The sequence below is a fragment of the Mesoplodon densirostris genome, chromosome 7 (genome assembly GCF_025265405.1).
Source record: "Mesoplodon densirostris isolate mMesDen1 chromosome 7, mMesDen1 primary haplotype, whole genome shotgun sequence".
NCBI lineage: Eukaryota > Metazoa > Chordata > Mammalia > Artiodactyla > Ziphiidae > Mesoplodon > Mesoplodon densirostris.
In genome coordinates, this window is record NC_082667.1 from 9,542,655 (window position 1) to 9,553,339 (window position 10,685).

The following is a 10,685-nucleotide window of genomic DNA, read 5'->3' on the forward strand; positions in this document are numbered from 1 at the left end:
GCACTGAAAAGGAGCCTTACAGAGCCCTAAAGGAAGACAGGGTCCTACAGGTCCTGGGCCACTCACAGGAGAAGGGGGAAGGGGGAATGGTGGCCCAAGTGTTGGGGCTATGGTTCAGGGAGCACTCCCCAGGGGCCCCCCTCTCTGAATAGACGCCACGAAGACCGCATATTAAAAGGTTTGTGCGCAGCATCTCCCTTTGTCTCTCCTGTCTCAAAAGGAACAGCCACTCCGCTTCAGCCAGCTTCCAGTCCAAAAGAGCATACAATCCAGTCCCCACCCTCAATCCCCAGGACTTCACAAACCATCCCAGGCAACTGGAGAAGAACCTCTTACCTTGGCCCGTTCCCCTGTCCCTGCTTTCCTCCCTCTTCCCTCCTTCCTTCTCTAACCTATCTAAATATTGCTACTTCTGAGTTTTAAATCCCTTACACTCCACTCCTTCCCTATCAGGCTGGAAACTGACAAGGGACTAAAATGAAAGCAGCCAATCAGAGGCTTTGTTTCAGGATCCTCCCTCTCTGTGAAAGCTCCTGGGAACTTCTGGCAGCAAAGGAGGAGAAAAAAAGAGAGCAGCTGTGACGTCAGGATCCTGATCCCTGCTCCTCTGGATTCCAGCAGGGTCTGGACTCAAAACCAGTTTGCCACTTCCAGCTCTGCACCTGGAGATTCAGCCTGCTAGCTATCCTAATCCTCCGCACTGCACTTCCTGGCCTTTCTTTGCTGCTCAGCCTCCAGCGGGCCCTGGGCTGGTGGAGGGGAAGGAGGAGGAAAAGGGGAGTGTGGAACCCAGCCAGAGAGCCACCTCTGAGCGCTAATTTGGTGCCAGGCACTGTCCTAAGCCCTTTGCATGTATTAACGCATTCAGTCCTCCCAGGAACCTTCTAGAGATAAGTGCTAGTACTATCCCCATTTTACAGGTAAGGAAATCAAGGCACAGAGTGGTTAAGTAACTTGCCCAAATTCACACAGCTATTAAATTGCGGAGTCAGGGTTAGAAGCAGACCACGTGGAATGTGTGTGCCAGGACATCCCCCCTCCCCACCAAATGCCTGGGGGCTGTGAGGCACTGAGACTTTGGCCTCTTCCACCCCCAGGGCTGTGCTTCTCCTATTCCTGCCTCCTGAGCTGAAAAGAGACAGAGAAGGGGGAGTGGGGGGGTGGAGGAGACCAGATCACATGGTAAGAACCATATGAAAGGAGGGAGAGAAGGCAGTTTAAGGAACACAGCCAGGAAAAGAGGAATATCCAGTCACCTGCATCAGCAAGGGAGCTCCCTTCAGGGAAGCTGGGGGTGGAGGTGGAGGTGGGGAGTTAGAGTGGGGAGGCCACGGGAAAAGATAGTCCTTTTAACACCCACAGGTGGCAGGAAGGAGGGGGCCAGCAGTGCCCTCTAGTACGTGTACTTGCTTAGTCATGCTTGTCTGCTGGCACACTGCCCCTTACTATTTCCCCTGCAAGCGACCCAGCCCCCCAGACCCTCGTGCCCTGGAGAAAGTTCACACTCTCAAGCTGTACACATTGCCTTCCAGGTGGGACCTGAGGGCTCGAGCTGAGTCAGGGCAACCTGGAGAGGGGAGGTGGCCTGGAGCTCCCCTGAAAAAGCCACAAAGCCCTGGGAGAGCTCAAGGCAGCTCAGAAAGCCAGAGGACAGACTGGGCAGAGCTGAAATCACCGTAACCCACCCCACACCCTGGAACATCTGAAACCTTGGTGTTCCCCGATGGTGCTGACATTCCCATGCTCCCCAAGAATTTCTTGGCCATTGTAGGGCCCAGTAGATGCCAGAGCGCCACCAGCCCCACCCCTGCTGCTGTTTCTCAGGCAGTGTTGCCCTCGTGGCTGATCAGGGACACCTAGGATGACATCTTCTGCTTCTGCAGATGTAGGGGTTTGGGGACCAAACCTACCCCTGCCTCAAAACCCTGCTAGCAGCTCTGACGTGTTCTGATTCCTGTAGGTCTGTCATCTCTGTGCTTAGATCACCTGGTACCTGCATCTGTCTCAACCAGAGCCAGTCCCTGGCCTGTCCTGCTGCATACACCCCCAACTGGTAAAGACCTGGTGCTGACTCAGGTGGCTTGCACCATCTGCACGGACTCCGTTTCCCCAGCTCCTGGCCTGAGACTTCCTGCACTCACCCCATGCCCTTGACCAAATGGAATTCTACCTTCCACTCTTAAGTCACCAGTACGTGACTTCTGACCCGGTCTCCCCAAAGAGTCAGCCCCCAAACACTGGCTCACATCTCATCCTCTTGCCTTGGAAGGCCAAGTTCTAATACAGTCATGCACCACCCCACTGGCCACAGATGCTGTCCCCAGTTTTGAACACAAGGTCCTATCTTCAGCCAGGGTAGGTAGAGCCTTTGAGGCCACCCTCAATTTCTCTGCCTACAGCCTTGAGCACTTCCTGGACAGGAAGGCACATTCAAGAGGTTCTTCACCTTCATGACACTGGTAGAGGGCTCACCGGAAGCCACCTTCCCAGGGCCCCACCCTTGCATCCCAAGTCCCACCTCAACAACTCAAGCTTCAGTCCACACCAAGCTCCTCCATCAGGCTCTTCTCCCCAGTTCCCAGGAGTTACATGGCTCCTTGGAGAGCAGATGCCCAGCCAGTTAAGCTTTCATTTCGTGTGGTAGGCTGAATAATGGATGCCCAAAGATGTCCACATCCTGATCCTGGAACCTGTGAATATGTTACCTTACATGGTAAAAGGGACTTTGCAGATGTGAATAAGTTAAGGATCTTGAGATGGAGAGATTATCTTGGATTACCTGGGTGGGCCTGGTATGATCACAATAGTGATTTTTTTAAATAAATTTATTTATTTTATTTTATTTTTTGGCTGCTTTGGGTCTTTGTTGCTGTGCATGAGCTTTCTCTAGTTGCGGCACACGGGGGTTACTCTTCGTTGCAGTGCATGGGCTTCTCTTCTTGTGGAGCACGGGCTCTAGGCATGCGGGCTTCAGTAGTTGTGCCACATGGGCTCAATAGTTGTGGCTAGCGGGCTCTAGAGCGCAGGCTCAGTAGCTGTGGTGCACAGGCTTAGTTGCTCTGCGGCATATGGGATCTTCCCGGACCAGGGCTCGAACCCATGTCCCTTGCATTGGCAGGCAGATTCTTAACCACTGCACCACCAGGGAAGTCCCAACACCATAGTCTTTTTAAGAGAGAGGCAGGAGATCAGAGTGGGTAGTGGGAGATGTGACGACAGAAACAAGAGGTCCTAGTGATACAGGAAGGGACCACAAGCCAAGAAATGCAAGCAGCCTCTAGAAGATGAAAAAGGCAAAGAAATGAATTCTCCTCTGAAGCCTCGAGAAGGAATGTAGCCATGCCAACACACTGATTTTAGACTTCTGACCTCCAGAGCTAGAAGAAAATTAATGTGCGCTGTTTTAAGTCACTAAGTTTGTGGCAATGTGTTACAACAGCAGTAGGAAATGAATACACATCCCTTATTCTCAGACTCCTCCAGGGGTCTCAAACTGGCCCACAGAGCTTTTATTTTCCCATGCATTATGTTTTTGGTGGGGATAGGACTGTACTGTCCAAATCACCATAGGCCTCACCGCTGCCTGTTGTCTTACATCTGACAGATTCACATATTTATGTTACCCGCTGACCCTTGTAGCCAGTTAAGTTTAGGACTCCTAGATCCCTCTCTGTCTAACCCCTACCTTACCTTCACATTTTTTAAATTGTTGAAGGAAAGATTTTTGTTATATGTATAGAGAGCAAGAGAAAAACACTGGGTGGGCCCCATTGCCCCATTGTTCTTCCTCTTTCAAGAAAACCACTTAATGTTATTCTCTGAGATGTGACCGTCTCCATGTAGTTCATGCTGTAATCATGGAACAGTAGCTGACTCCACTGCAAAAAGCTGGAGTAATAAGCTAGATGACCTTGAGCCTCGGTTTCCCTGACCAGTTCTAGTAAGGTCTGCTCCTGCTTCTCCTAAATGTCTCCCCCAAGAGAAACCCACACCCCAGTAGCAAGTTCCATGTAAGCCACACCCAGAGAAGAAACCAAATAGCCTGTTAGGGCTAGATTAGATTTAGCTGACAGACAATGCTGAGTCTGGATGGGATGTCTGGAACTGTGGCAGCCATCTTATGACCCAAGAGGGAAACCAGAGCAAAGATGAAGGCAGCAACTAAGAGTAACAAAGTGGAAAGATGGAACTAACCTAGGGGGCTGATGGTGTCACTGAGCCACTGATTTAACCAATCCTGGAGCCACCTACATCTACTCTAATGGTAGAAGGTAAGAATTTAAATTTAAGTCCTCCTTATCCTCTTGATTCTTTAAGCCATTGTAAGTTGGTTTTTCTGTGACTTGCAGCCAAAGACCTGTTAACTAATATATTTTAACAGCTTTTTTGAAATATAATAGACAATTAGTTGCCCATATTTACAGTGTTAAATTTGATGAGTTTTGACAGATGCATACACTCATGAAACCATCACCAAAATCAAGACAATGAACATAGCCATTGCCACCAAAGTTTCTTCATGCCCGTTTTTGTGTGGACATGGCTTCCATTTTTCTTGAGCAAACATTAAGGAGTGGAATGGCTGAGTAGCGTGCAAGATGTATGTTTAAGTTTTTAAGAAATAGCCAGTTTTCCAAAGTGGTTGTAACAATTCACATTCCCACCATGTATGTGAGAGTTCCAGTTGCTCCACATCTTTGCCAACTCTTGGTATGATAGATATTTTAAATTTTAGCCATTGGAGGGAATGTGTAATGGTATCTTACTGTAGTCTTAATTTACATTTCCCTAATGACTAATGATGTTAAGAAAATTTTATGTGCTTATTTCCATCTAGATCTCTTCTTTTGTATATGTTCGAAACTTTTTGCACATTTTAAATTTGGTTGATTTTTTATGATTGAGTTGGAAGCTGTTTTTTAATGTATTCTAGGAACAAGAATATACTTTCATTTTAAATTTTTCAAAGTTGTTTTGGCTAGTTTAGATACTTTGTATTTCCACATAAATTTTTAAATCTTTTGCCAGTTATGTGTTTTGCAAATATTTTCCCTAAGTTTATAGCTTGTCTCTTCATTTTTATGAGTGTCTTTTGAATAGCAAAAGTTTTTAAATTTTAATGAAGTCCAATTTTTTTTCTCTTATAATTCATGCTTTTTGTGTCTTATTTTTTAAATCTTTGCCAAACCCAAGGACACTAACATTTTCTCTTATGTTTTCTTATTGAAAGTTTATAGTTTTAACTCATATTCAGGTCTATGATCCATTTTGAGTTAGTTTTGTAAAGAGGGTTGTGGTTCATTGTTTTTTGCATATGGTAACCAATTATTCCAGCACTATTTGCTGAAAATTTTTCTTTTCCTCATTGAATTGCCTAGGTATCTTGGTCAAAGGTAAACTGGCTATGTGTGTGGCTCTATTTCTGGACTCTTCTATACCACTGATCTCTTTATGTGTCTTTATATGAATATCACACTGTCTTAATAACTATAACTAGTCTTGAACTCAGTATAGATCCTTTAATTTTAACTTTTTCAAAGTTGTTTTGGCTACTCTAGACCGTATGCATTTCCATATAAATTTTAAAATCAACTCGTAAATTTTTACCTAAAAAACTACTAAAATTTTGATTTGTATTACATTGAATCTATAGATCATTTTGGGAATAATTGTCATCTTAACAATATTGAGTATTCCAATCCATGATATAGTTCTCCATTTTTTTAGATCTTCTTTAGTTTCTCTCAGCAATGTTTTGTACTTTTAAGTGTATAGATCTTGCACACATTTTGTCAAATCTATCCCTAAGCATTTCATATTTTATGCAATTATTAATGATATTTTATTTCAATTGCAATTGTTTGTTGCCATTATACAGAAACTGACCTGATTTTTGTATATTAACCTTGCATCCTGCAAACTTGCTGAAATCACTTATTAGTCCTAGTAGCTTTTTGTAGATTCCTTAGGATTTTCTATACAAGCAATCAAGTTGTCTGCAAATAAAAGCAGATTTCTTCTTCCTTTTCTGGAATTCTTTCATTTATTTTACTTACATTATTACACTGCTTATAACTTTCAGTACAATGTTGAATAAAAGTGGTGAGAGTGAATATCCTTGTTTTATTCCTGAACTTAGGAAGGAAGCATTTAGTCTTTCACAATTAAGTATGATGTTGACTACAGTTTTCCAATAGATGTCCTTCATCAATTTGAAGAAATTCCCTTTTATTCCAGGTGTGCTGAGAAGTTTTATCATGGATGTCATTGGTATTGAGTTGTGTCAACAGATCTTTCTGCATCTATTGAGATGATCATATAGTTTTTCTTTTTTAGTCTATTAATATGGTGAATTACATTAATTGATTTTTTAATGTTAAATCAATTTTGCATTCTTGGGATAAACACTACTTTGTCAAGATGCATTATCCTTTTTATGTATTGCTGACTAAAATTTGATAAAATTATAGTAAGAACTTTGCATTTATCACCATAAGGGATATCAGTCTCTAGTTTTCTTTTATTGCAATGTTTTTGTCTGGTTTTAGCATCAGAGTGGTATGGACTGAATGTTTGTGTCCCTCCAAAATTCATAAGTTGAAATCTTTTTTTTTTTTTTGGTTGTGCCACACAGCTTGTGTGATCTTAGTTCCCCAAGCAGGGATAGAACTCAGGCCCTCAGCAGTGAGAGCATGGAGTCCTAACCACTGGACCACTGGGAAATGCCCTCATATGTTGAAATCTAATCCCCAATGTGATGGTATTTAGAGGTGGAGCCCTTGGGAGAAAATTAGGTCATGAGGGTGGAGCCCTCATGAATGGGATTAGTGCCCTTATAAGAAAAGACCAGAGAACTAGCCCTCTTTTCACCATGTGAGAGTACAATGAGAAGTTAGTCATCTGCAACCCAGAAGAGATCCTCACCAGAACCCAGCCATGCTGGCAGTATGATCTCACACTTCCAGCCTCCAGAACTGTGAGAAACAAATTTCTGTTTTTTATAAGCCACCCATTTTATGGCATTTTGTTATAGCAGCCAGAGCTGCCTAAGACACAGGGTAATGCTACCTCATAGAATGATTTGTGGAGTATTGTCTACTCTTGAAATTTCTGTAGGTGTCTGGGTAGAATTTGGCATTATCTCTTCCTTAAATGTTTTACAGAATTAGCCAGTGAAGTCATATGTGCCTGGAATTTTCCTTGCAAGATGGTTTTTAAGTACAAATATAATTTCGTTTAACATTTCCTGTACTGTAGGTCTGCTGCTTCTGAATTCTTTCAACATGTATATGTCTGAAAAAGTCTTGATTCTGTATGGTTTAGAAAGATATTCTTGCTGGGTATAGAATTTTAGCTTGATAGTTTTTTTCCTTTTCAGTTCTTTAAAGATACTTCTCCATTATCTGCTGGCTTGTATGATTTCTGACAAGATATCCCAAATTCCCAAATCCATTCCCTTAGCTCCAGGAGACTTCAGGCCTCAACTAGGTTCCTCTCCACACCCACTGTTCTACAGACTTGAAATTTTCTCTTGTCAATAAGTTGATTCATAAGGTTCATTTTGTTGGTTTTCTTTCTCTTGGGGAGTAACTGTCCTGTGCTTCCTGTTGCCCAATGTCTAAAAAGAGCTGTTGTATATAATTTGATAGGCTTTTTGTTAGTTTGAGACAGGAGAGTAAATCTAGTCTGTGCTGCTCCTTCTTGACTGGAAGCAGAAGTCCTGACAACTGACACATTATTATAGTCCTCATGACTTCTTGCCAAATACATTTCTATAAACAGGAACAAGTGAAGAAATAAAAAGCAATATTTTCTGATTTCTCTACATACCATGAAGACAGGAGAGCAACAGAATTAAAGAAGACAATGTTACTCAGAAATACTGAACTTTGAGCTGGATGAAATAAACTATCAAAACACCCATCTTTTCTGCACCAAAGTATGGAAACTATTGAGAGATAGACCCAGCTGTCAAATACCTTTCTGTGTGGTCAAAAGTGAGCAAAATACATGCTCTCTGAAGGCAAGGATACCCCAAAAGAGAGAAAGAAGGAAAGAAATCATACATGCCCTGTTTCTTCTCCCAAACTCACCAATCAGATAACTCATTCCTTATTCCACAAAGATACAAGAAGCCAGAAGAATGGAAGTTTCTCCAACACTCCCTACCTAGCATCTCCCTTTAGGGAGGGATAAAGTCCACTTCCAATTACACTAGGAGCATTGTTGTTTTAAAATCATTATGAATGGAAAACAAAATATCCCAGGCATGAGGGAATAACAGTGTCCAAAGTAACTCTCCCACTGTAAACAACTACAACTAGAAAACTGAAGGGGGCTTCCCTGGTGGCGCAGTGGTTGAGAGTCCGCCTGCCAATGCAGGGGACACGGGTTCATGCCCTGGTCCGGGAAGATCCCACATGCCGTGGAGCAGCTAGGCCCGTGAGCCATGGCTGCTGAGCCTGCGCATCCGGAGCCTGTGCTCTGCAATGGGAGAGGCCACAACAGTGAGAGGCCCGCGTACTGCAAAAAAAAAAAAAAGAAAAAGAAAACTGAAGGAAATGTGGGAAACCACAGTCAGCCTTTGAACAACAGGCCATGGAGATTTGTAATTTCTTTGATAATAGAAACAAATGATGTGAGACCTACCTATCATCACCCAGGCTTTCTTCCTGGAAGTAGTTTCCAGACTTTAGTGTAGAGAAGTGGAATCCAAAGAAAGCCTGGCAATCTTATTGAGTTGAGGAGGACAAAAAAGTTAAGAGTGGCCAAGGCAGCTAGAATTTGCAGGACAAACTCCTGGAGAGGAGAGAGCTATGCAAACATAGTTCCACAAATCTGTAGTGTATATAAAGAAGTCCACAACTCAATAAAAAGTAGTCAAGTACTCCAATTCAAAAATGGGCAAAAAAAAAAAAATCTGAACGTGCGCTTTTTTTTTTTTTTTAATTTATCTTTGGCTGCATTGGGTCTTCATTGCTGTGCACAGGCTTTCTCTAGTTGCATCAAGCAAGGGCTTCTCATTGCGGTGGCTTCTCTTGTTGTGGAGCATGGGCTTTAGGCGTGCAGGCTTCAGTAGTTGTGGCATACGGGCCCAGTAGTTGTGGCTCTCGGGCTCTAGAGTGCAAGCTCAGGAGTTGTGGTGCACAGGCTTAGTTGCTCTGTGGCATGTAGGATCTTCCTGGACTGGGGACCAAACCCATGTCCCCTGCATTGGTAGGCAGATTCTTAACTGTGCCACCAGGAAAGTCCCTGAACATACTCTTTTTTTTTTTTTTTTTTTTTTTTTTGCGGTACGCGGGCCTCTCACTGTTGTGGTCTCTCCCATTGCGGAGCACAGGCTCCGGACGCGCAGGCTCAGCGGCCATGGCTCATGGGCCCAGCCGCTCCACGGCATGTGGGATCCTCCCAGACCGGGGCACGAACCCGTGTCCCCTGCATTGGCAGGCGGACTCTCAACCACTGCGCCACCAGGGAAGCCCTGAACATACTCTTTACCACAGAAAATAAATAGAATGGTCAATAAACAAATGAGAAGAAGTTCACCATCGTTAGTCATGCAGAAAATGCAAACTAGACCATGAGATATTACTACACATCCTACTAAAAATGGCTAAAATTCAAAAGATGGACCATACAAAGTGTTGGAAAGAACATAAAGTAACTGGAACTTTCACACATTGCAGATGGAAATATATAACTTGGAAACTCTTTGGAAAACAATTTGACAGTTTCTAATGAACTTAAATATACACTTACCATATGACCCAGCAATTCTACCTCTAGACATTTACCCAAGAGAAATTAAAACTTATGTCCACACATTGTACACAAATGATCAAAGCAGCTTTATTTGCAGCAGCCCAAAGCTGGAAACAACACAAATGTTCATCGACAGGTGAATGAATAAACAAATTGTGGTATGTCCATATACTGCAATACTACTCAACAATAAAAAGAATGAACTATTGGTACACTACAACATGGATGGATCTCAGAAACATTTGGCTCAATAAAAGAAACCAGGTGCAAAGAGTATACACTGTATGATATTCATTTGAAACTCTAGAAAAGACAACTCTATTGCCTAGGACTAGGTAGAGCTATCTGGAGTATGGTACCAGGAAATTTGGAGGTGATAAAAATGTTCTATATAGTGGTTACATGGGTGTATAAATTTGTCAAAACTTGTCAAAATGAGCCCCCCAAATTGATGCATTTTACTGTATATACTAAATCTCAATAAAGATTTTTTTTTCCCAGTTTTGAGGATGGTTAACCAGCTAATGAGATAGATGGTGGTGGACATTTCCTTGGTTTTAGCTGTTACAACTGAGGGAAAGAGAAAAATTGGAGTGGATTGTATTATAATGAGAAAAGAGGCCCTGCTGATATTTACCTCTGAGGAGGGTTCACTTTTTTTTTTTTTTTTTTTTTGGCCGCATGTCATGCTTGTTGGATCTTAGTTCCCCACACCGGGGATTGAACCTGGCCCCTGACAGTGAAAGTGCCGAGTCCTAACCACTGGACCACCAGAGAATTCCCAGGGTTCACTCTTTGAGTGGAGGTTAAGCTGTGGCTTAGCTGAAGGCCCAGGTTCTGGGATTAACACAGAGGCAGTGTTCACAGGTTGGGGGGTGCTGACAAGCACAGCACAATGGCATTTCTATGTGAGCTCTTCAGAG